At 44.9% G+C, this 27290-nt stretch overlaps 1 protein-coding gene across 1 annotated transcript in view; it reads left to right on the top strand.

Moving 5' to 3' along the window:
- Window positions 1-957: 957 nt before the first annotated feature.
- BTBD9 (BTB domain containing 9) overlaps window positions 958-27290 on the top strand; it is a 482681-nt gene continuing 456348 nt past the window's right edge. Inside the window, exon 1 of the mRNA XM_054722627.1 lies at window positions 958-1040. The gene's annotated coding sequence lies outside the window, so the exon portion shown is untranslated. The remainder of the gene's footprint in view (window positions 1041-27290) is intronic.

Raw genomic sequence — 27290 nt, 5'->3', positions numbered from 1 at the left:
AAGCTTCTTTTGCCTGGAATTAGGTCCTGTCCAGTTACTCCAAACTCCCACACTTGAATCTGACTGGAAGTCCATTCTTTTTTAGTTAATCCTCACCGGAGGATATTTTCTCTATTGATTTTCAGAGAGAGTGGAAGGGGGATGTGAGAGAGATTCATCAATTGGCTGCCTGCCCCCATCCAGGCCAGGGATTGAGCCTGCAACCAAGGTACATGCCCTTGACCAGAATCCAACCCACGACCCTTCAGTCTGAGGGCCAAACCGGCGAGGGCCCGAAGTCCATTTTTAATTGCTCCTTTGCATCCATTCTTTCCTTTCAGTCTCACAACTCTCCAATGCAGGCTGGATGGGCATTGTTATCCATCCCTACTCATAGAAGGAGGAAACCGAGAGTCAGGGGAATTCAAGGCTGGGTCCATTACCCGCCTCCTCCTGAGTTAGCGAGGGTCCCTCGCAGTCTTCCGCCTTAGCGCGCACTCAGCCCCGTTGGCTTGACTCCTTTGAGAACCATCGCACTTCGCAGTCGTCTATGGCTTCCGCGCCAGTCTGGACGAGGCCACTGCTCTCTCCACCACAGGCGCCCCGTAAACTCGCAGGCCGCGATCAAGCTGGGGACCTTCCCATCCGCAGCGATGAGATCGGTGACGCCATACAGTGACATGTGGTGACGTCACTTACCCGGAGCCAGGTGCCGGAAGGGCAGCCACACCCTGGGCCCCTGCTCCGGAGGGCAAAGGGTCAGGCGGGTGGGGAAAACCAGCAAAACCCGCCTAACCTGCCTGAGGCGACCTCAGGGCCCTAAACCCTCGGACCCCACCCGCCGGCCGCCAAGCGGTTGCTAAGTGACGCCAGCGCGCCGAAGCGCGTGCGCGGCCACGGCGGTGTGCGTGAGAGCGGACGCGCGCCGCGGAGGCGGCGGCGGAGGCGGAGGCGAGGACGGCGGCGACGGCAGGGGCCCAGGGGGCGGTGGCTACGAGGGGGCTGCGGAGCCGGCGGAAGTGGCCTCTGAGCCGGCGGCTGGGTCGCAGAACTTGGTCGGGGTGAGTAGCCCGGGGCTCGCAGGGGAGACGGGGCCTGGCCGCACCTGCTGCGCGGGCCAGGGCGCGGGGACGCACGCCCCCCACCGCACCTGCGCGCGCCACTCCACGCCCCTCCGCGGCTTCCTCCGCGGACGGGGGCTGACGAGGGTCAGTTTCTGGACGCGGGCGCTCTGGGAAGCGGCTGCGAGGGGCCGGCGAAGACTGTTGTTCTGAAAGGTTTAGTGAGAAGTAGGTGTCTGGGGGCTTCGGGGTGGCTCCGCCAGGCTCCCGAAATGAGTCAAGCCCGGAGGAGCCCGGGCACCCAGAACGGCGCCTCATCCCCCCTGAGACGAGGCTGCCGAGACGAGAGGAGGCGGCACCACCAGGGACGCCGGGGTTGGGGTTCGGAAAGTTTGGCGCTGCCGGGGCCTTCCGCGCCCCTGCCCTGGGACGAGGAGCCGGTCGTTAAGTACCGAATTGTGAATCAGTGCCTGCGTGCGGCGCCGGACACACCCACGGCCTGGGGAAGGCGAGCTGTCAGAGGAGATAGGGGGCCAGCCTATTACCCAGAGCTTGCAACTTCACATGTATGTGCACGTGCTTAATTCACACATCAAACTTTGTCTGTTCTGGGCCTTTTTATCACATTGTTGCTACAGCTTTGTGGCCAAGGGGCGGGTGTCTATTTCCAGTCCTTCCTCATAGACTCAAATCAGCTGTTTTATTTCCCAGAATGGAGGCACTGCTTTTTGTTTTTCTTAAGCGTAGAACGGACTTGCTGTTTACTAAGTAGAAAGTGCAGAGTCTGCTCAGCGTGCGGGTTGGAGGGTGTTGATGGTCAGACAGGCCTGAGTGTGAGGGTGCGCTGGGCTTCTCATTCATGGGTACCTGCGTGCTGGTTGTAGTTACCGTCCTTGGGAGAAAGAATTGGAGGGAGAGAAGTCAGTCTCTTCTGTTGATGGAGGCAGTGCCTAGAATCTGTAGAAAGATAAACTGTTCTGAACTTTAATCACGATCTGTGCAAGAAAATTACTTCTCTAAGTTATCATTCAGCTGTAAAATTCTGTGATTCAGTTTCATAACTCAGGATCTGTAAAGTATGTTGCCTGAAGTTCTTACATCAGGGAACCAGTAAAAAAAAACCTTGCTCTGTAATACTTAGAGTGCTCAAAATTCAGTGCTCTTGCTCTCTGGAGTATAATAGCGTTTTAGGACAGGAATCACGTGTGTTTTCATCATGGCTATATATCTTCAGTACTTACAAAAGTGCTTGCCACAGAATAGGCAAGCAATAGATACTTGTTATATATCACGCTGATAAAGGGGTGTATAGCAAGCATTTAGTTCAGTCCTTCAAGCAGTTGATACATGTGCTCCTCTCCCCAGTATTATTCCCCAGTATTATGTGACATATTTGTTGGGATTTCTAACATATACATATGGAGAGGGAGAGAGAGAGAAACATCAATTATGAGAGAGAATCATTGATCGGCTGCCTCCTGCACACCCCCCACTGGGGCTGAACCCCCCAACCAAGGCATGTGCCCTTGACGGGAATGGAACTCATGACCTTTCATTCCACAGGCTGGCACTCTATCCACTGAGCCAAACGAGCCAGGGCGATTGTTGGGATTTCATGCCCTTGACCGGAATCGAACCCGGGACCTTTCAGTCCACAGGCAGACACTCTATCCACTGAGCCAAACCGGTTTCGGCGATTGTTGGGATTTCAGATGACATAGAAGACCTGGCGTTTTTCTCTTGAAGGACAAACAGCCTGGGTAGGAAAATAAAGCATATGTGTAAAGATAGTTATGAAACCAAATGGGGTAGTCTGTAAACAAGTGCTATGTGAGCTGCTACACTTCAAGTGCACTAGAAATTTAGAAAAGATAAAGGACTGTGGTGGGCTGAGTTAATGAACATTTTGGAAGAGGTAAGATTTGAGCTCGTCTTTGAAAGAAGAGTAAAATTTGAATTAGAAGAGATACGAAATCAGATGTTGAGAAAATAGTGTGAATTTGTAGTTGGGGGATATACTAGTATTGAGACACTTGTTGGATGAGTGGAGCAGAAGGTCTCTGATAGGGGAATATTGGAGATAGAAGGTTTAGCAGATTGGGAGGGGGAAGTGTTAAGGCTCAGGCAGGCTTTATGAGCATCCCACTGATAAGGTAAAGTCCTCTTGCTGGATGGCATGGACCTTGTGCTACTCAAGTAGAGTCTTAACACATTGAAGGAATATTACATTTGACAACATCAGGTTGTTGTGCACGTCTGATTTCTATTACTTACTTGAATAAATGCCTCATTAATGTGCATGTATCTTATGTGTTTAGTCAGCAGTGCATGTCCCCATTTCTAAAATCTACCTGATGTGCTTGGCCCATTCCATTGGAAATTTATTGAAATGGTGTACCCAAAGCAATTATTCAGCTACTCTCACTCTCAGTGATACAGTTTGAGTGGGATTCTCTCTCATAGTGGCCTGTGAGGTTATTAGTTACTGCTGATCCTGTAAAAACAAAAACAATAATGTTAGTTGTGGAATTGACCACTGAATGCATGGGTGGGTGAAACAACAAATTGATGTTTTGTTTTGTTTTCTCTCATCAATAAAAATTAAGAAAAATATTGACAAAAAGATTTGAGCAAATTAAAGATGGCTGCTGTTAAATATTGAATTTTTGGTCTCTACAGTATCTTTTGTTGTGGTTATGTTAAAATTCTTTTGAAGGGTGTAAACCTGAAGTTGAATTGCTAACCTAAGATGTATAAAGTTGCAACACTAAATGTTGCATTATTTAACAACTCAGCAAATATTTATTGGGTGCTGGCTGTGGCTAAGCACTATGTTGGGTGCTGGGAAGACAAAGAATAAGACACAGTATATTCCTGAGATACTAAGCATTTGTCTGAAGAGACAAACCACTAACCATGTTATGTTATGATAAGAGTTAATTACTTTTGGAATGAATAAAATGCTGAGGGAGTAGATCACTTTAGCTAGGAAAAAATTGATAGAGTCAGGAAAGCTTTAAAGATAAGAGGGATGAACTTAGTCCTGAAGGTTGAGTACAATTTTGCCACAAGTAAAAGGGAAAACAAGCATTCCAGGGAGAAGGGACAGACAGCATAAGCCAGTTGCCAAAGATTAAAATTGAATAGGGTTTTTGGAAAATCTTGCTTTGTTTCTTGTAGGCTTGTTGTATGGCACGAGTGTTGAGACAGGAAAAGTATGGTTGGGACCCAATTATGAAGGGGTCTTCCATTCCATTCTTTTTTTAAAGTTGAATTTATTGGTGTGACATTGGTTAATAAAATTAAATAGGTTTCAGGTGTATAATTTTTATATCATCTATATATTGTATTGTTGTGTTTACCACCCCAAGTCTAGTCTCCTTCCATTACCATTATCCCCTCTTTACCCTCTTCTGCCTCCCCCGCCCCCTTACCTTTCCCCCTGGTAATCACCACACTGTTGTCTGTGTCTATGATTTTTTTTTTGCTTAGTCCCTTCACCTCTTTTACCCAGTCCCCCATCCACTGCACTCTGACAGCTGTCAGTCTGTCCTTTGTATCTGTGGGTCTGTTTCTATTTTGTTTGTTTATTAAATTCTACATATAAGTGAAATCATATGGTATTTGTCTTTCTCCGACTGGCTTATTTCACTTAGCATAATTCTCTCCAGGTCCATCCATACTGTCACAAAAGGTCAGATTTCTTTCTTTTTAATGGCTGAGTAGTATTCCATTGTATAATGTACCACAGCTTTTTATTCACTTATCTAATGATGGACACTTGGGTTGCTTCCAAATCTTGGCTATTGTAAATAATGCTGAAATGAACAGCGTTTATTGGGGTGGATATATTCTTTTGAATTAGTATTTCAGGTTTCTTCAGATATATTCCCCAAAGTGGAATCCCTGGATCATAAGGCAGTTCTGTTTTTAATTATTTTAGGTAACTACACACTGCTTTCCATAGTGGCTGCATCAATCTGTATTCCCACCAGCAATACATGAGGATTTCCTTTTCTCCACAACCTTGCCAACACTTATTGTTTGTTGATCCTATATAATAAAAGGCTAATATGCAAATTGACCCGAATGGCAGAACGACTGGTTGCTATGATGCGCACTGAGCAGCAGGGGGCAGACGGTCAACGCAGGAGCTGCCCCCTGGTGGTCAGTGCGCTCCCACAAGGGGAGTGCCACTTGGCTAGAAGCGCAGTGGCAGTGGCGGGAGCCTCTTCTGCCTCCATGGCAGCACTAAGGATGTCTGACTGATGGCTTAGGTCCACTCTCTGGGGAGCGGGTCTAAGTCAGCAGTCGGAAATCCCCCAAGGGCTCCTGGACTGCGAGAGGGCGCAGGCAGGGTTAAGGGACCCCCCCTAAGTGCACAAATTTCATGCACCGGGCCTCTAGTTTATTGATATTAGCCATTCCGACTAATAATTTGCATTTCTCTAATGATTAGTGAGGTTTAGCATTTTTTCATATGTCTATTGACATCTGTATGTCCTCTTTGGAGATGTGTCTATTCTGGTCCTTTGCCCATTTTAAAATTGGATTGTTTGTTATTTTTGATGTTGAGTTCTTTATAAATTTTGGATATAATCCCTTATCAGGTATATCATTGGCAAATATGTTCTCTCATTCAGTGGGTTGTCTTTTCAGTTTGTTGATGGTTTACTTTTGCTGTACAAAAATTTTTTAGTTTGATTCAGTCTAATTTGTTTATTTTTTCTTTTGTTTCCCTTGCCCAAGGAGATATATCAGGAAAAAAATGTTGCTCTGAGAAATGTACAAGATTTTACTGCCTGTATTTTCTTTTAGGAACTTTATGGTTTCGAGTTTTACATTCAAGTCTTTAATCCACTTTGAATGTATTCTTGTGTATGATGTAAAAAGATGGTCTAGTTTCATTTTGTGGTCAAATTTTTTCAACAACATTTATTGAATAGACTATCTTTATCCAATTATATGTTATTGCCTCCTTTGTCAAATATTAATTGACCATAAAGATGTGGGTTTATTTCTGGGCTCTCTATTCTGTTCCATTGATCTATATGTCTGTTTTTATGCCAGTACTATACTGTTTTGATTACTAGGGCCGTGTAGTATAGTTTGATATCCAGTAGAGTGATTCCTCCAACTTTTGTTCTTCTGTCTCAAGATTGTTGTGGCTATTTGGGGTCTTTTGGGGTCATATGCATTTTGAAATATTTGTTCTAATTCTGTGAAATATGCCATTGGTATCTTGATAGAAATTGTGTTGAATTTATAGATTGCTTTGGGTAGTATGGACATTTTAATGATGTTAATTCTTCCTATTCATGACCATGGTATATGCTTCCACTTATTTGTATCTTCTGTTTCTTTGTTCAGTATCTTATAATTTTTTGAGCACAGGTCTTTTACATCCTTGGTTAAATTTATTCCCAGTTATTTTATTACTAGAGGCCCGGTGCACGAAATTCGTGCACAGAGGGAAGTTGTCCCTCAGCCCAGCCTGTACCCTCGCCAATATGGGACCCCTCAAGGGATGTCCCACCGGGATCGGGCCTAAACGGGCAGTCGGACGTCCCTCTCACAATCCAGGACTGCTGGCTCCCAACTGCTTGCTTGCCTGCCTGCCTTCCTGATTGCCCCTAACCGCTTCTGCCTGCCAGCCTGATCACCCCCTAACCACTCCCCTGCCAGCCTATTTGCCCCCAACTTCCCTCCTCTGATGGCCTGGTCACCCCTAACTGCCCTCTCCTGCAGGGTTGATCACCTCCAACTACCCTCCCTTGCAGGCTTGGTCCCTCTCAACTGCCCTCCCTTGCAGGCCGGGTGCCTCCCAACTGCCCTCTCCTGCTGGCCATCTTGTGGTGGCCATCTTGTGTCCACATGGGGGCAGGATCTTTGACCACATGGGGGCAGCGATACTGTGTGTTGCAGTGATGATCAATCTGCAGATTACTCTTTTATTAGGTAGGATAGAGGCCTGGTACAGGGGTGGGGGCCAGCTCGTTTGCCCTGAAGGGCGTCTGGGATCAGGTGGGGTTCCCTTGAGGTGTGGGGAGGCCTGAGCGAGGGGCCTGTGGTGGTTTGCAGGCCGGCCACGCCCCCTGGCAACCCAAGCAGAGGCCCTGGTATCTGGAATTTATTTTCCTTCTACAATTGAAACTTTGTAGCCTGGAGCGGAGCCAAGCCTGGGGCTCCCTCCGAGGCCGGCAGCCATTTGTGTTGGGGTTATAATTGAAACTTTGTTGCCTTAAGCAGGTGGGCCCGGCCAGGGTATGTGGAAAGCTTTGCTTCCCCTGTTGCCGGCGGCAACCCTGGCCTGCTCTCTCAAGCTCCATTCTGCCGCCATTTGTTTGAATTTGTTTACCTTCTATACTTGAAACTTTGTAGCTTGAGTGGAGGCTTAGGCCTGGCAAGGGCAGGTGGAAAGCTTGGCTTCCTCTGTTACCTAGGAAACCTTGCTCTCTGTGGCTGTAGCCATCTTGGTTTGGGTTAATTTGCATGCTCGCTCTGATTGGATGGTGGGCGTGGCTTGTGGTTGTGTCGGAGGTATGGTCAATTTGCATATTTGTCTATTATTAGATAGGATTCTTTTGATGCAATTATAAATGGGATTGTTTTCTTAGCTTCCTTTTGTGATCAGTTCACTATTGGTATATAGAAATGCAGCTGGTTTCTGTATATTTATTTTGTGTTCTGCTACTTTACTGACTTTATCAGTTCTTATACTTTTTCTTTTATGTGGAATCTTTAGGATTCTCTATATACAGTGTCATGTCATCTGCAATGACAGTTTTACTTCTTCCTTTCCAATTTGAATGCCTTTTATTTCTTCTTGTCTGGTTGTCGCTAGTTCTTCCAATACTATCTATCTATCTATATAAAACCCTAATATGCAAATAGACTGAACAGCGGAACAATTGAACAACTGAAAAACTGTGACGTGCAGTGACCACCAGGGGGTGTGCGCAGAACATGGCGGGCATCGGCAGCAGGCAGCAGAGCGCAGAACATGGCGGGCATTGGCCAAAGCGGGATGGTGGAGCAGGTGAGTGGGGGCACCAGACCAAGGCGAGGTGCCATTTGTTGTCATTGGGGCGAACCTCTGGTGGTTACTGAAAATTCTTTGCTCCCGTGCACCGTGGTCCCAATGGGTGCTCACACCTCCTGCCAGCACCCTCACCTGCTGCTGGTGCCAGCCCTGCTTACACCCACTGCTGGTGCTGGGGCTGTGGCTCGCACCCGCTGCCGGGGCCCAGTGCTGGTCCAGAATGATTGGTGCCGTCAGTGGGTGCGAGTGGCGGTTGCTGGCCCCGATCGGCCCTCAGGGATTTTCCACCTCCTCCTGTTCCTGAGTGGCGATCAGGGCTGGCAGCCTCTGCTCGCAGCCGTTGCCAGCGACGGCTCCACTTGCACCCGCAGCCAGCGCCAGAGCCAATGCTCGCACCTGCAGCCAGCGCCCAGCGCTGGTCCCGATTGCTTGGCGCCGTCAGTGGGTACGATTGGTTGCTGCCGGCCCTGATCGCCCTGAGGTTTCTCTACCTCCCCTGCTCCTGAGGGGTGATCAGGGCTGGCAGCCACTGCTCACACCCGCTGATGGTGCCGGTCCCAATCGCTCCACGCCATCAGTGGGTGCGAGCGGGGCCTGTGTTGTCACAGTGTGAGAGTGGTGGCGATGAGAGTGGAGCTTCTGGTAGACGGGACCAGGCGGCTGTGGCGGGAGGGGCCGGGCAAGGGCGCGGAGGATGGGCCGAGACCCGCCTCTGTGCCCACCGCAACCTTATGGCCCACAGTTCCTTTCAAGGTGCATGAATTCATGCACTGGGCCCATAGTGTTGAATAAGAGTGGTGAAAGTGGACATCCTTATCTTGTTCCTCATCTTACAGGAAATGCTTGTAATTTTTGTCCATCGATGAATTGTAGAAAAATTTTAGATACTAAAATTTCACTTCTCCAGCCAGAAGTGAGTTATAACCAGCCAAAAGTGAGAGGAGTTAAAGAAGACTTGTGTAGCTTGAGTACCTGACGATTATGATGATACTAAATTAGAAAACACATGAGGAGGAACAGACTTGCAGTGGAGAGAAGAAATGATGGCATGCCAAATTTTTAAGGTCCCTGTTTGGAGTTTAGAGAGATCCACTAGATAATTGGAAATACTACTCCAGATACAGTTTAGGAATAATTTTAATGAAAATGAGAGCCCTTGAGGCTATGGAAGTAGTACCACTAAGTAAAAGTTAGTATAGTGGTTAATGCTGTGGACTTCGGAGTCAGGAAAACCCAAGGTCAAATCTCTGTTATGCCACTTATTTGGTTGGAGTGGGTGACCTCGGACAAGTGACTTAACATCTCTAAGCCTAAATTTCTTTTTAAATGTGAGGCTAATGATACTTTAATTGTTGTAGAGATTAAGTACGATAGCATGTGCACAATGATTAGCACAGCACCTAGCTTATAAATGCTTAATAAATGACAGCTGTTGCTAGTAGTAGTAGTAATATTATAGTTGTAGAGAAGACAGACTGGAAAGAACAAGGACTGGAACTTTTAGAAATCGACATGTAGATCAAACTTAGATTGGTTCTTAAACTTGAGCATGCATCAGAAATACCTAGTGGCCTTGATAAAACAGATTTCTGGGTCCTGCTCTGATTAGTTTCTGATTTAGTATGAGTGGGGCTCAATAATTTATATTTTGAACAAGTTGTCAGGTGATGATAATGCTATTTCAGGACCACACTTTGAGAAATACTGACTTAGAGTATGCGTGAAAGAAGAAAAACCAGCATAGAGACTAACAAAGAGGCTGGGGTTGATAGAGAACCAGGAGAATTTAGAGAAGGATAAGGAAGTAACAGCCTGCAGATTCTCCAGATCCACCAGTCTGCTTTCCAAGTCCATAGACCTCATCTGATCTTACCTTTCTCTTCAGCGGAATTTGGCATAATGCTTGGCATGCAGTATTAGTTTGAGTGAACCTTTGAAGTTTCTTAATACTGTTCTTGTGTGTGATTGCATGTACTTCACATAGATTTTATTCATCCTCATATTTCTGCTGAGTCACAGAGAAGGCACTGTTTCTAATTTTACACGTTTGTACAGAAAATTTATTTTAAATAGCTGATGTATTGGTAGGTGCTTATTCCTTACTAGAGGCCCGCTGCATGAAAATTCATGCACTGGAGGGGGTGTCCCTCAGCCCAGCCTGCCCCCTCTCACAGTCTGGGAGCCCTCAGGGGTGGGAGGTGACCCAGCGATCAGGGGAAGGTGACACCCCCATCACACCTCTGCTGCTGCCACTGCTGGCAGCGCAAGGCTCAGCCGGCCCTGGTTACCTGAGCCTTGGGCGGCCCTGGGCGGCTGGGCAGCCGCCATCCGAGGCTTGCCTGCACTTCGGGCATCAGCTGGGCAGCTGCCATCCGAGGCTTGCCTGCGCCTCGGGCATCAGCTGGGCAACTGCAATCCGAGACTTGCCTGGGCCTTGGGCTGGTCCTGGGCAGCTGGGGGCTCAGGGGACTGGAGGACTCTGGAGACAGGTGCACGGAGCGGCTGGGCCTGCCTGCTGCCCCAGCAGGGCTTAGGGGACACTGGGTGCCACCATCCTGTGGCTGTGGGTGCTGCCATCTTTGAGGGCGTGGCAGTCAATTAGCATATTCCATCCTTATTGGCTGTGGGTGTCACTATCTTTGTGAGGGCATGACAGTCAATTAGCATATTCCTTCTTTATTAGAATTTGCTGATATGCTTTGGATCTTAGGACTTTGGCATGGAGCACAAATGTTAGTCATAATCTCTGATTGGGAGCTATAAGGAAGTCTACTATATAGGAAATCAAACAGTAGTTGTACAAAGGTAAGCATACTGTAAAGAGATTTTAGGAGTTAAAATTAGCAACTCACCATACTTCTTGTTCTTCTTGGCCACTTGTTCTCTCACATTTATTCCTCTAACACTCATTAAGTATTTACCATGTGCCAGAAGCTGTGCATAGTGCTGAGGATTGAGAAATGATTGTTGCTCTGGGCATCGAACACTAGCTTTGGTTAGGGGGTATGATACTATCTGCATGAGTGAGCACACATATTGTCAGGGGGAAGATCTGATGCCTGAATTTTATAATCTCAAGAATATATTGGTATGAGCAGACATCAAGGACTTGAAGTTAAATTTAGCCTTATGTATGCGAGGAGCCATGAAAAAAATATAGGGATAAACAAAATTTTTTAAGCAATCAAAGAACAGGTAATTTGGTAGAGGAGTAAAAAACATATTTACAATACTGTATGGAATATGATAAGTGCTATGTAAACATTGATCACAGACTAGGCTCCCAGTGCTTGTTGAGTGCCTGAGTGTTCAGGTTTGATTTTAACTCATAAGCTGCTGTAATGTTCCAGAAACTAAACATCTCATAAATCCACATTAATCTCCTAGGCAGTCTTTTGCATCTTTGTATGATACAAAAAAAAAAAAAAAAAAAAAGCATATTCCGGCAACCTGTGCCATTATTTTCTTGGTTTTGGAAATATATTTATAATACGTGCAAACAAAAAGTTCATTAATAAATAGTTACTATTTATTGAGTAGCTGCATTATGCTATGCCTTTTACAAGGTTATTATTATATTTTCTTTATAATAATAAAAGAGAAACATGCAAATTGACCATTACTCCACCACGCCCACCAGCCAATCAGAGCGAGTATGCAAATTAACCCAACTAAGATGGCAGTCGCCATGGAGCTGGAGTGAGCAGGAGGCTTGGGTTGCCCCTGGCAACATAGGAAGCTAAGCTTCCTGGCCGGCCCTGGCCTCCGCTCAAGGGTACAAAGTTTCAATTATAGAAGATAAATAAATCCCAACAAAGATGGCGGTGGCCACGGAGCTGGAGCCAGCCAGATGCTTGGGTTGCCCCCCGCGATTGAGGAAGCCAAGCTTCCCGCTCGCCCTGGCCTGCCTTGGCCTCTGCTCAAGGCTACAAAGTTTCAATTATAGAAGATAAATAAATCCCATATACCTGCTTCCAGCTGGCCCTGGCGTATGCTTGGGTCGCTGGGGGGTGTGGCCGGCCTGCAAACCACCACAAGCCCCTCGCCCAGGCTGCCTCACGCCCCAAGGGAACCCCCACCCTGATCCGGGACACCCTTCAGGGCAAACCAGCTGGCCCCCACCCGCGCACCAGGCCTCTATCCTATCTAATAAAAGAGTAATATACAAATTGACCGTTACTCCAACACACAAGATGGCTGCCCCCATGTGGACACAAGATGACTGCCACAAGATGGCCAGCAGGGGAGGGCAGTTGGGAGGGACCAGGCCTGCAAGGGAGGGCAGTTGGGGGTGACCAGGCCAGCAGAGGAGGGAAGTTGGGGGCGACCAGGCCTGCAGTGAAGGGCAGTTGCGGGGGACTCAGGCCTGCAGGGGAGAGCAGTTGGGGGGACCAGGCCTGCAGGGGAGGGCAGTTGTAGGTGACCAGGCCTGAGAGGAGGGCATTTGGGGGCAACCGGGCCTGCAAGGAAGGGCAGTTGGAGGCCACCTAGGCCTGCAGGGGAGAGCAGTTGGGGGTGACCAGGCCAGCAGGGGAGTGCAGTTGGGAGCGACCAGGCCTGCAGGGGAGGACATTTAGGGGTGACCGGGCCTTCAGGGGAGGACAGTTGGGGGCGACCAGGTCGGCAGGGGATGGCAGTTGGGGGCAACCAGGCCTGCAGGGGAGGGTAGTTAGGGGTGACCAGGCCGGCAGGGGAGGGCAGTTAGGGGTGACCAGGCCGGCAGGGGAGGGCAGTTAGGGGTGACCAGGCCTGCAGGGGAGGACAGTTAGGGGTGACCAGGCCAGCAGGGGGGGTCAGTTAGGGGTGACCAGGTCGGCAGGGGAGGGCAGTTAGGGGCAATCAGGCCGGCAGAGGAGCAGTTAGGTGTCGATCAGGCTGGCAGGGGAGTGGTTAGGGGGTTATCAGGCTGGCAGGCAGAAGTGGTTAGGGGCAATCAGGCAGGCAGTCAGGCGAGCGGTTGGGAGCCAGCAGTCCTGGATTGTGAGAGGGATGTCCAACTGCCCATTTAGGCCCAATGGGATCGGGCCTAAATGGGCAGTCGCACATCCTTCGAGGGGTCCCAGATTGCAGAGGGTGCAGGCTGGGCTGAAGGACCTTCTCCCTCCTCCCCGGGCATGAATTTCATGCACCGGGCCTCTAGTAATTATATAAATGGATAAGTATTAAGCCCTGTATTAGTTATCATTGCTATGTAACAAATTACCCCAAATTTAGCAGCTTAAAACAGTGGTCAGCAAACTCATTAGACAACAGAGCCAAATATCAACAGTACAGCGATTGAAATTTCTTTTGAGAGCCAAATTTTTTAAACTTAAACTTCTAACGCCACTTCTTCAAAATAGACTCGCCCAGGCCGTGGTATTTTGTGGAAGAGCCACACTCAAGGGGCCAAAGAGCTGCATGTGGCTCGCGAGCCGCATGTGGCTCGCAAGCCGCAGTTTGCCGACTATGGGCTTAAAACAACAAGCATCTAACCATTTCTCTGGGTCAAGAATTCAGTTGCAGCTTAGCTGGGTGGTTCTGGCTCAGAGTTTCTGATGAGTTAAGCTGTTGACCCGCACTGTAGCAGTCATCTGAAGGCTTGACAAGGGCTGGAGGATCTGCCTCTAAGGTGGCTCTCACATGGCTGTTGGCATGAAGCCTTAGGTCTTTACAAGGACAGTTGGAGTGTCCTCACAACCTGTCTTTACCCAGAGCAAGTGATGCAAGAGAGAGCAGGGAGGAAACCACATGCCCTATATGTCCTATCTTGAGTACACACACTGCCCCTTCTGTATATTCTGTTTTAAATGAGTCACTAAGTTCAGCCCACACTCAAGGGAAGGCAACTAGGCTCCATCTTTTTTGGGGGGTGGGGAGAGGGGTGTTGTCAAAGAATCTGTAGATGTATTTTAAAACAATCATGAATCCTTTGTCAGATAAAGTCATATTCTCACCTGAAATGGATTGTCCCCATTGTAGGGCATGCTGTAATTTTTCTGACTTACGTATTCACAGGATTTCTGGAAATGCTTTGAAGAAAAGGTAGTGGTTTTTAAAATTGAAAGCACATTTTTTATAATTTACAGATTTGTTGGTGATTTCTTGAAGTTTTGCATCTATCTCATTAGCTTTAGTTCTAATACGGCTAGAATGTTTTCATTTTTATCCTATTTCATGTATTTATTTAGTTTTTAAAAATATTTTTATTGATTTTAGAGAGGAATGGAGAGGGAGAGAGAGATAGGAACATCAGTGATGAAAGAGAATCATTGATCAGCTGCCTCCTGCACACCCCACACTGGGGATTGAGCCGCAACCCGGGTATGTGCCCTGACCGGGAATCGAACCATGATCTCCTGGTTCATAGGTTGACTCTCAACCACTGAGCCATGCCAGCTGGGCCTATTTCATGCATTTATTCTGATATATTTTATTTACACTTATTTAATAGTTTCCATAATTAATCTTAAATAGAATAAAATATTTCTAGGTAAATTAATTTACCTTCCAAACGTTTAGAAGAAAAGTACTTGCTTAATGTGTCTGAAGGCATGCATTTCATCTTCCATATAGCGCAATGACTTTGGGTCACATGGCTTAGATGAATCTGTAAACTTATATATAGTAAAGTCCTTTGGGTGCTTTAGAAACTCTTCTTTTTGCGTAAGATCCTAAAGTAGATCCATTTTATTCCAGATCTCATTCTTTAGATGTTGTATGTAGAACACAATTGGTTCAGTCAGGGAAACTTTTCAGAACACATCACAGTTAGGTTTTTATTTCAGCACTTTATTTCTTTAGATGTTAACCAAATCTTGACTTTACCACTTCTACCCCCAACAAGTATCAATTACCTGCTTGCTTTTTTCTTCTTTTACTTTTAACCTAATTTTAGGTAGAATTTTCATATAACCTTCATCATATCCCCCAAATGTTAACACTTTACCACATTTGTTTTGTTCTTTTCTCTTTCCATATGTATATATTTCCTAACTGTTCAAGAGTAAGTTGCAGATACAATGTTGTTTTATTTCAATCTTTTAGTGTGCATTTCCTAAAAAAAAGAGGAATATTTTTACTACCTTAAAATTCTCAAAAAATTAGCATTAATAGAATACTGTTATGTAATCTGCATGCCTTGTTGTCCCATTTGGCTTATCCATGAATACCTTGATAGCAACAACAACAAAAACACCTCAAAACAAAATAAAAAACCGTTGATGCAGTGTGCCTTCATTTATTGGTTTTCCTTTGGTCTCCTTTATCTGGAACAATTCATCAGTCCTTGTCTGTGAGACCCTTGACATTTTTGAGAGGATAGGCCAGTGTTTTGTTTTGTTTTTAAATAGAATGCCTCTCATTAGAGTTTTGTTTGATGTTTCCTCATGATTAGATCCACATTAATGCATTTTGGCAGAATACCACAAATGTGATGTGGTTTTCTTAGTGTGTCATTTTAGGAGGCTAGTGGTGTTGATGTGTCCCATTACTGGTGATGTTAACTTTGGTCATTTGGTTAAGGTGGATTTTTCCTGTTTTTTTCCGAGGTGAAGTTACACTTTTTCCTTTGTAAGTAATGTGTCTTCTGGGGAAATACTTTGAGACTATATAAATACCCTGTTACTCCTTAAACTTTCAGTTTTTCCAAGTGAATATTTCCTAATTCCATCATTCTTCTATATTTATTAGTTGACTTCCCCTCATTAATTAATTAATATCTATGAACTCACAGATACAATACTATGAACTGCTTCTATAGTATTGTATACTGTAGAAAAGATCCTCAACAATACTATGAACTCACAGATTCTTATTATCCAATGCTTTATAATTCTTTATAAATATTTATAAATAAATATTTCCTTTACTCAAATTGTTCCATATTCAACCAATGAAAGCTGGCTGATGTCTTTTTGATGTGTCCCCATTATTCTTTGAGCAGTTATTTTGTAGTACAACAGGATAGTTCAGGTTCATCTTGTTTTTTTTTCCCCTGCCCCTGCACTGGAATCCTCTCCAGAGCTCTAGAGAACCCCTAGTGGGAAATTGTATCTAGAAATTGAAATCTCAGTGCTAGGTGTGCTCATGGCTATTGGGATATCATTGCTTCTAGGCCCTCTTAGCAAACAGGTGTGTGTGTGTGTGTGTGTGTGTGTGTGTGTGTGTGTGTGTGTGTTTACCCCCACATCTATATCTAATTTTGTGTATCTCTATCTGTATTAAACTCTTGAATTCACACTGACAAATCCTATTCCAATCTTACACCACATGGTTTATTACTGTATGTCCTTTACCCTTTTCATATTTGTAACTTGAGAACATGGTTCCCCTTTATTGATCCCATATTTACTTGTATTCTCCTAATGCACCTAGAAAGTAGTTTCAAAATTATGAACTTAATGCCTCTGTGAAAATGAAACCCATTAACTAGATTTCAGTATTTGCTTAACATAAAAAGTTAGCCTGAGGGAATATAGTACAAATACTTTGTTCAAAAGTTACATGGGTTATGTAACCCCTTCAGTGTGGTTATGTGATTCATTTGAAATACAGTTCAGGTCATTTGATTCGCTGTTTCATGTTACCCTCTCATGCTACCCAATCTTTGTGGATTTTTAAAAATATTAAATACATTTTTTATTGTTGATAGTATTATAGGTATCTCCCATTTTCCCCCATTGCACCCCCCTTTTCCCAGGCCCTACCCACCCCCCAAGGTTTTCACTACCCTATTGCCCGAGCCTATGGGCTATGGATATCCTATATAATAAAAGACTAATATGCAAATCGACCGAATGGTGGAACAACTGGTCGCTATGATGCGCACTGACCACCAGGGGGCAGACGCTCAACAAAAGAGCTGCCCCCTGGTGGTCAGTGTGCTCCCACAGGGGGAATGCTGCTCAGCCAGAAGCCAGGCTCATGGCTGGTGAGCACAGCAGCAGTGGCGGTAGCCTCTCCTGCTTCTGTGACAGCGCTAAGGATGTCCGACTGACACGGGGAGCAGGCCTAAGCCGTCAGTTGGACATCCCCTGAGGGCTCCCGGACTATGAGAGGGTGCAGGCTGGACTGAGAGACCCCCTCCTGCCTCAAGTGCATGGATTTTGTGCGCCGGGCCTATAGTCCTATCTAATAAAAGAGTAATATGCAAATTGACCATCACTTCAACACACAAGATGGCTGCCCCCATGTGGACACAAGATGACTGCCACAAGATGGCCAGCAGGGGAGGGCAGTTGGGAGGGACCAGGCCTGCAAGGGAGGACAGTTGTGGGTGATCAGGCCAGCAGGGTAGGGCAGTTGGGAGGGAACAGGCCTGCAAGGGAGGGCAGTTGGGGGGGACCAGGCCATCAGGGGAGGGTAGTTAGGGGTGACCGGGCTGGCAGGGGAGGGCAGTTGGGGGCGACCAGGCTGGCAGGGGAGGGCAGTTGGGGGTGACCAGGCTGGCAGGGGAGGGCAGTTAGGGGTGACCAGGTCGGCAGGGGAGGGCATTTAGGGGCAATCGGGCCGGCAGGGGAGCAGTTAGGCATCGATCAGGCTGGCAGGGGAGTGGTTAGGAGGTGATCAGGCTGGCAGGCAGAAGTGGTTAGGGGCAATCAGGCAGGTAGGCAGGCAAGCGTTTGGGAGCCAGCAGTCCTGGATTGTTAGAGGGATGTCCGACTGCCCTCGAGGGGTCCCAGATTGGAGAGGGTGCAGGCTGGGCTGAGGGACACCACCCCCTCCCCCCGTGCACGAATTTCGTGCACCAGGCCTCTACTTGTAAATAATGCTGCTGTGAAAATAGGGGTGCATTTATTCTTTCTGATTGGTGTTTTGGGGTTTTTAGGATATATTCCCAGAAGTGGAATTGCTGGGTCAAATGGAAGTTCTCTTTTTAACTTTTTGAGGAAACTCCATACTGTTTGCCATAGTGGCTGCACCAATTTGCATTCCTTGCACATCCTCTCCACAGCACTTGTCTGTTGATTTTTTGATGATAGTCATTCTGACAGGTGTGAGGTGATTTCTCATTGTGGTTTTAATTTGAATTTCTCTGATGATTAGTGACTTTGAGCATTTTTTCATGTCTCTTGGCCATTTGTATGTCCTCTTTGGAGAAATGCCTATTTAGGTCTTCTGCCCATTTTTTAATTGGATTGTTTGTCTTCCTTTAGTTGAGTTGTATGAGTACTTTATATATTTTGGATATTAACCCCTTATCAGATATATCATTGGCAAATATGTTCTTGCATGCAGTGGGTTCCCTTTTCATTTTGATGATGGTTTCTTTTGCTGTGCAGAAGCTTTTTATTTTGATGTAGCCCCATTTGCTTATTTTCTCCTTAGTTTCCCAATCTTCGTTGATTTTATTTACTGTCCTTTTTTTGGATGTGTGAAACATTAACACGGTTGTAAAAGTCAAAAAGGCATTCTCAGAGAAATGTAACCCTCATTCCTTTTGTTCTTTCTTCTCTGTTTCTACCCCCACCCCCTGTAGATAATCTATTAATTATCTCTGCTTTTCCTTTCCTGTGCTTTTTTTTTTGTGTACAAATAACCAGATATATGTGTATTTTCTTATTCCCCTTTCTTTCTTACACAAAAGGTGCTATGGATATTATTTTGTTTTTTACACTTAACAATATGTCCTGGAAACCACCCACCTCACTTCATAGAGATCTTTTAAACAGTTGCATAAAATTCTACTGGAGGAGGTCACCTGCTTACTTTTATGGGGTTTCTTACATTGATGTTGTACTTTCAGAGCACTTTCCTCTTGTTGCCTCATTCCACTCATGTTTCCCTCTACCTTTCTCATTTCAGGTTCAGTGCCTTTCTTAGGCTTTCTTGTTCAAACTCCCCAAGCCATAGATTAATTTATCAGATGGAACTTACATTTTCCTCCCCCCTTCCCAGTTCCTTGTCCTGGTGAATGATATATTATTCATCTAAGCTGGAAACCTCCCTTGCACCTCATATTCTATCTGTTCATCATCCCTTATGTTCATTTTCTCCTCTCCATTCCTATTGCTTTTATTTTTGTTGAAATCCCCATAATTTCTGGCCTGTATTATTGCATTAGAATTCTTAACAGTGGTTCTAGAACAGTATTAGAGTCACCTGGGTTTTATTCTAAATGTAAATTCTCTACCTCCTGAATCAGAAACTGGAGATGGAGCCTAGCAATCTGTGTTCTAACCATTCCCTCTGGGTGGTTCTGATACATCTAAAGTTTGAGAACCACGGACATAGAGTTTGTAATGTTATTGAAGGAGCTTTTTAAAAAATATCTTTTAAATAAATATATATCAAAGTGGAGAAAGAAGTGAACAAGCTGTGAAAAGCAGGAACAATTTAATCAAGCCTCAGAAATGGTGGGAAACTCATTTGTTTCCCTCCTGGTTTTCCTTTTTTGTCCTGTAGGGCACATAGTCTTTGGCTCAGGACTCACTTTGGTATTTTCTCCTTCCTGCGTTCCAGCTTGCATAGAGAATGTTTATGTATTTTTAAACTTTTTTTTCTGTTGTCCAATAAAATGCACATATAGAAAAGTACATGGAATACAAATGTTCAGCTTAATGAATTATTTTAAAGAATGTAGCATCCAATTTATTGACACTCAGGCAAAGAAATAAAACACTGCCAGTACCTGGAAGCCCATCAGATGCTCCTTCCCAATCACAACAGCTCTCCTAAAAGGAATCACTATCCTGACTTACATAGTATTATTCCCTTGCTTAAAAACAAAAAACAAAAACTTTTATCCCCTAAGTATACACTTTAAACACTTGTAGGTTACTTTGTCTATTTTTGAACTTTATGTACAGGCATACCTCTTTTTATTGCACTCACTTCATTGTGCTTCACATATGTTGCATTTTTTACAAATTGAAGGCAAGGTCCTCTACCAGCAAGAAGATTACAACTGGCTTTATTATATTACTAATGGCCTGGTGCACGAAATTCGTACACATTAAAAGGGGATTAATTAGAGGAAATATGTTAATATTGCTATTTGCCCTTTCTCTATAATAGAAGTGTCAGAGATGAAAGAAAATTAGTAAAATGTATATGAAAATCTTCCTCCTTTCAGAGTCAAGTCCCTGCCCACCCGCGGTACCTCAAAATCGCGTGAGACCCAGACCCGGCCGGCCCCACTCCCGTCAAGCCCTGCCGGGCAGAGGGGCGGGTGCGCAGCCTCAGGGCCCCTGTCAAGCCCCGCTGGGTGGGAGGCACAGCCTCAGGTCCTCCGTCAAGTCCCGCTGGGCGGAGGCACAGCCTCAGGTCCCCTGGCCCAGCCCCGAGTGGGGGGGCGCAGCCTCAGGTCCCCCAGCCCAGGGCGGAGGGAGCAGCCTGAGGTCCTCTGGCCCAGCACCAGGGCGGGGGCGCACCTTGAGGTCCCCCGTCAAGCCCCGCTGGATGGAGGGCATGGCCTGAGGTCCCCTGTCAAGCCCTGCCGAGTGGGGGGCGCAGCCTCAGGCCCCTGCCCCAGTCCAGCGCCAGGCAGCCTCAGGTCCCTGCTGATAGCTCCTTAAGACTCGTTATGGGAACTTGGCCTCCATTGTGGGTGCAGCCATCTTGTGTTATGGAAACCCCGCCTTTGCTGTGGGTGTAGCCATCTTGTGTTACAGAAACCCTGCCTCCGCGGTGGGCGCTGCCATCTTTGTGATGGTCAATTTGCATATTCCCTCTTTATTAGATAGGATATAACTGACAGCGTGGAGTGATTGGGGCTGGCACCATATTGCCCCTCAGGAGCGTGGAGGTGGAGAAGCCCTGATGGGCGATCGGAGTGGTAGCCACCGCTCACACCCACTGATGGCGTAGAGCGATCTGGGCCAGCGCCAGCAGCAGGTGCGAGCGGGACCAGTGCTGGCAGCAGGTGCGAGCGCCTGGTGGGACTATGGTGCGTGGGAGCAAAGAATTTTTAGTATCCACCAGAGGCTCGCCCTGATGACAGCCACCAGCGCCCCGCCTTCATCTGGCACTCCTGCTCACCAGCTCCACTATTCCGCCGCAGTCGATGCCACCATGTTCCACACTCAGCTGCCTGCTACTGACGCCTACTATGTTCCACGCGTGGCCCCTGGTGGTCAGCGCACGTCATAGCAACCAGTTGTTCCGTTGTTCCGCCATTTGGTCTATTTGCATATTAGAGTTTTATATCCTATATAATCCTGTATAATAAAGAGATAATATGCAAATTGACATAACTCCAACACACAAGATGACTGTCCCTGTGTGGTCAAAGATGGCTGCCCTCATGTGGACACAAGATGGCCGCCACAAGATGGCCAGCAGGGGAGGGCAGTTGTGGGCAATCAGGCCAGCAGGGGAGGGCAGTTAGGGGTGACCAGGCTGGCAGAGGAGGGCAGGTGGGGACAACCAGGCCTGCAGGGGAGCAGTTAGGCATTGATCACGCTGGCAGGTAGAAGCAGTTAGGGGCAATTAGGCAGGCAGGGAGTTGAGTGGTTGGGAGCCAGTTGTCCTGGATTGTGAGAGGGCAGTTGGACACCCCTCGAGGGGTCCCAGATTGGAGAGGGTGCAGGCTGGGCTGAAGGACACCCTCCCCCAATGCACGAATTTCATGCACCGGGTCTCTAGTATATATATATAACTTATTTGCCCTTCCTGTTGCTGATGGACATTTGGGTTGTTTCTAGGGTCTTTTGTTTTGTGTTTTAGCTGTGACATTGTTGCTCATGCTCATGAATACATCTTACCTTAGGGTAGACTTACTAAGTCATATAATAGGCACATCTTCAATTTTGGTAGATAACATCAAACTTTTTTGAAGTGGCTAAATCAATGAAATATTTCTTCGTATTTTGGGGCCTTCATATTAACACTGCACATCAATTATATCAAGCCGGCTGATACTCATACTGTAGAGTATCTTGCTAAAGTCCTAGAGGTAGAAGGCAGCTTAATGAAGAAATTCCCTATAACATGTTAGCTAACATCAACTCATTACGTTTTTTTAAAAAATTCTCACCCAAGGGTATGTTTTATTGATTTTTCAGAGAGAAAGGAAGAAGGAGAGAGAAGAAAAATGTCAATCAGTTGCCTCCTGTGAGAGAAAAATGTCAATCAGTTGCCTCCTGTACATGCCCTGACTGGGGATTGAACCCGAAACCTAGGTATGTGCCCTGACCAGGAATCGAGCCTGCCACCTTTTTGGTGTATGGGATGACCAAAAAATTTCTAGGGCTCAATTCATTACCTTTTTAAGGTGGTAATATATGGACATTGTATAAAGTTCAAAAATACAAAGTGGTATACATACAGTGGTGAGCAAGCCTTCCATTCATTCTTACCCCACAAATATCCATTTACTCCTCTTGGAAGCAGCCACTGTTATCATTGATTAATTAATTTTTTCAACAAATTTTTATTGAGTGCCACTTAAATACCAGGCACTCAATAAAAGTGAGAGTAAAGGGGTGAACAAAATAAACAAAGATCTACTCCCATTCTTGGAGGCTTCTAATTTACCAAGGTGATTAAAAGTAATAAAGATTCCTCTATATCTTTCCCGAAATACTTTGTGTGTATATAACACATTCATATGTTCTTAAATATAAATGCCACCTGCTATATTACTGTGCTGAAACTTGCTTTTTTCTCATTATATATTAGAAGCTATTCTATATCAGTACATGAAAAGGCTGCCTCCTTATCTTTAGCAGCTGCATAATATTCCATTGTAGGTGTTGTTAGGAAAAATTGTGAGACTATGCAGTGGGCACAAAAAATTACTGATTGTCTTATCTAGTGTGCTTTTCCAGGTTATCTGTACCTTTCATTGTCTTTTAGCTATTGTATAACTCCCTAAATTGTAGAAAACTGATGGTATTGCAGATAATTTTTGTCTATAGAAACACAAATGGATTTTGCCCAGTGGAATGCAATTGAATGTTTCCTAAGGATAGTGACATCTGTTTGTAAAGCAGTTGCAGCATTCCAGATAGCCCATATATATGTTTGACATCTCCTTTGAACTGATTATAACATCTTACTGGATGCTTCATTAATTAATGAGTTAAATAAAATCTTTGACATGTGTTATAGTATTTGTATGTGCCATGATTTTTCTTTTATAAAATTTGACCTTTTAACAGATATGTCTATTTTTTTTTTAAATCCTCACCCGATGATATATTCTTTACTGATTTTAGAGAGAGAGGAAGGAAGAGAGAGAGAGAAAGAGAGAGAGAGAGAGAGAGAGAGAGAGAGAGAGAGAGAGAGAGAGAGAGATATGGAAGTGAGAGAGGTATCCTGTTGGCACCCCGATGAGGTATCGAACCTGCAACCTAGATATGTGTCCTGACTGGGAAGCGAACCCACAATCTTTTGGTGTAAGGGACAATGCTCCAATCAGCTGAGCCACCCACCAGGGCTATAAATCCCTTTTTGATGGACATTTAATTTCTTTATAAAGCAGCTCATATCTGTTTTAATCACTAGGAAAATCTGTGCTGTCATAAAGTATTACTATGGGATTCTTTGCCAAGGAAATTAATGGATGAGACAGTTTTGATAATTTTTCCATCAAACATTATGACCGAGTTTCTGCCCTCAAGGAGTTCATAGTCTAGTGCAGGAGGAATAGAAAAGATACCAGATGAAGAGTAGCAGGGATATTGAGTAATCTACTAAGAGAGCTAAGTTTAGTTTCCTTAGGGTGAGAAAGAACTGCATGGACTTGCTTTCCTCATAGCATTTGCCTTTTCTCATAGGCTCTTGGTCGGTGCTAGCTGAAGCAGAACTGGACCTCCCTCTTCTTGGGACACTGGGTGCCACTGTTCTTATTTTTGATGCTGGCTGTGGAACTAATCAAGTCTTAGAAATTCAAATGAAATCCCATGGCTTCCGTTAACAGCAGAGTGGTTTATCTGTTCTTACAGATGGTGGTATTAGCAAGAGAATCTAGTGGAGTCACAATGTTGAGGTGGGAGTGAGGTTAGTGGTTATATTCAAAAGTCAGTTGACAAAACGTAAAATCAAGTACTGTCAATATTATCTTTGCAAGATCCTTCTTAATATAGGCATGCCACAAATAAGCTAATTTGAATTGTGAAAATTTAATTTTACTAGAAGTTTTATTTGTCACCCCCTAATTTGGCTTACCACCTCACTTCATGAATGCCACCATTGCTAGGCATTTCTTGGCCTGCCTCAGAAGCCCCACAGAGAGCTCTGTTTGCAGTTATGCAATGGGCGGTTTGGTAAAGTTCTCTTAGGTAGTACTTTGTTTACTACACTACAGTAGTAATAATCTACTACAATTGGTTTCATTTTACTACTACTAAAATTGTTTTCATTAATTTCGTTGCTCTTTTTACTGTTCTGTCATCCTTTCTTTAAAGGTTTGGTTATCTAGACATTAACATAGGTATACTTTGTTAATTACTGAAGCAGTTGTGTACCATTTGTTATTATTATTTATTTTTTTTAAACTTGTATTTTTTTTTTTTTTTTTTTAGTTTGGAAAAGTTCAAACATACATACATAGGCAGAACAGAGCATTATAATGAACTCCACATACCTATCACATAGCTTTAGCCATTATTAAATAACTAGAGGCCTGGTGCACGAAACTGTGCACTGGGGGCGGAGGGGGGGGGGCGGTCCCTCAGCCCATCCTGCGCCCTCTCGCAGTACGGGACCCCTCGCTTTTTACTGGTGGGAGAGGCTCCTGCCACCGCCACTGCGCTTACCAGCTGTGAGCCTGGCTTCTGGCTGAGCAGTGTGTACCATTTATTTTAATGGTTATTAAATTCTTTAGATATGGAGAAATCACCCTTTTACAGGAAGGGTTAATTCTCCTAAGGAGGGATACTCTGGTCTACCAGTTCTCTACCTCTCTGTTGTCAGTGTTTTTCTAGAGCCTTTAAAAATTCTTCACTGTCTCCACTTATCAGTGATTGAGAAATTTCTAAAACCACTCATGTCTTTTGTCTTAGGCTTGTTTACAGCAAGGAGCATGTAGAGGAGTGGGGGTAGCTCTCACTATTTCTCATTCCTCCTTCCATATAAGTAGTTGAATGCACATTAGTTCAATTTGAGTATGATATGCCTCTTTTATGGTAGGAATTGACCTAGTTCAGGTGGAAATGTTCCTAGACAGCTTGTTTTTCACCCATGAAAAGATGTGTTGACCTCCTGCTAGGTTAAGTACTGTGAGTACAAATTCCTTACATCACTTCTGTTCCCTGCCCGCTTAGAACTTGTAATCTAGTGGGGGGAGGTAGATTAAAGTTAGATATTTATAATATTAAGTGGTAAGTGCTGTGGCAGGAATATATCCAGAAGACGGTTAGCTGAGAACTTATATGCCATGAATTCTTATCAATATTTCTGAGGAAACATCTTAATAAACTGATGTTCAGAGAAGGCTTTCTGGTGATGGTGACACCTCATTAGGCTAAAAGAAAAAGGTCTTACCTGTGCAGGGGGTGAAAGGAATATGTATTCTTGGTAGAAACATGGCAAAGTGTGTCAGGGTAAGTGGTTACTAAGTTTGGTGTTGCTGAAGCATAAAACAAGTGGCAGGGTATCTTAGAGAGGAGATGAGGGTCAATTTAAGGAGGGCTGTGCATGCTGTCTTTGAACTTGTATACCAGTCCAGTGACCGAAATACCATTACTATAATTGTATTTATATTAATATTATTAATAACTACCATTTGTTAGGCACTTACTAAATGCCAGGAACTGTATTAAGTGCTTTATAATTATTACCTCATTTAATAATCTGGGACAGTCACAAGTGAAAATATGGAGGTACAGAGAAGTTGAGTAACTTTTCAAGGCTATGTCTAATGAGTGTGGAGAGTGGATTCCAAAGTGCAGAGAAGTCTCACTCCAGAACCTTTCAACTGGGGCATCATTGAAAAATTGTAAAGCAGGGAGTAGCATGATTATATCTTCAGTTTAGATTGATTGTTTTGTAAGCTCAATGGAGATGGAATTAAGGGGGACAAAATGGGAGGCAGGAAGATAGTTGGGAAACTGTTGAAGTAGTCTGGGAGAGAGATTTAAAACCTGAAGTAGAAGTTATTAGATAGGCATAGGGAGATTCAATTAGAAGAATATTTAGGAGGTGAAATTGGGAGGTTTAACTAATTGAATAGATAAGGCGGGATCAGGGAAAGGAAGGATTCAAGGGAGACTTAACAGGTTTTCAGCATGGGTGACTATAGTGATACTGCATTTTAAAACCAAGGACACCAGAAGGGGATATACATTTAGACAAGATTAGTTTGGTGTTATGTTGATTTGAGGTGCCAGGGGGGACATGGCAGTGGAATCAAATTGTAGGTATGTGTATCTGAAATTCATAGGAGAGGTCTGGCCTATGAATAAATTTGGAAGTTAGTAGGTGGTAGTTGAAACCAGGAGTATAGAGAAATAAACTCTCTAGGAAGGCGTAGCCCTGGGAAACACAACTCTTAAAAGAGACAGTAAAGGAGAAAGAAGAGACACAGAGGTAAAAGGAGAACCAGGAGAGGAGAGTGTCACAGAGGCTAGGGGCGTAAAGTTTCAAGGTGGGCGTGTTCAAGAGTGTCACATGGTGCAGAGAGATCCAAGAAGGTAAGGATGGAAAATGAATCTTGGGTATTCCACTTATGATGTGTGAAGCACAAGGTATGCAGAGTATGCTCTGCAGACTCTCAATCTTGGGGAAGTTGGTTTGGACTCAACCCAACAAGTGGAAAAACTTTGAAAACTTTGGGGAGTGTAGACTCAATTCCTGAGAGTTGGGGTCAGCTGCTTCCTCAGTAGTTTTCCACTGACCCTTTCTATTCCCATATTGTTCTAATTTGTTGTCTGTGCAATATATATGTCGAGAAATCATCACCAAAGTGCATCATCCTAAGTCAGTGGTCGGCAAACCGTGGCTTGCGAGCCACATGCAGCTCTTTGGCCCCTTGAATGTGGCTCTTCCACAAAATACCACGTGTGGGCGTGCACGTACAGTGCGATTGAAACTTCGTGGCCCATGTGCAGAAGTCGGTTTTCGGCTCTCAAAAGAAATTTCAATCGTTGTACTGTTGATATTTGGCTCTGTTGACTAATGAGTTTGCTGACCACTGTCCTAAGTGATATTTTGGCAGAAAAAGAAAAGGAAGGAAGGAAGGAAGGAAGGAAGGAAGGAAGAAAGGGAGGGAGAAAGAAAAAGAAAAGAAAAGAAAAGAAAAGAAAAGGAAAGAAAAAGAAAAGAAAAGGAAAAAGAAAAGAGAG

Source organism: Eptesicus fuscus, chromosome 10 (genome assembly GCF_027574615.1).
Source record: "Eptesicus fuscus isolate TK198812 chromosome 10, DD_ASM_mEF_20220401, whole genome shotgun sequence".
Classification (NCBI taxonomy): Eukaryota; Metazoa; Chordata; class Mammalia; order Chiroptera; family Vespertilionidae; genus Eptesicus; species Eptesicus fuscus.
This window is presented reverse-complemented; position numbering and strand designations above follow the sequence as displayed.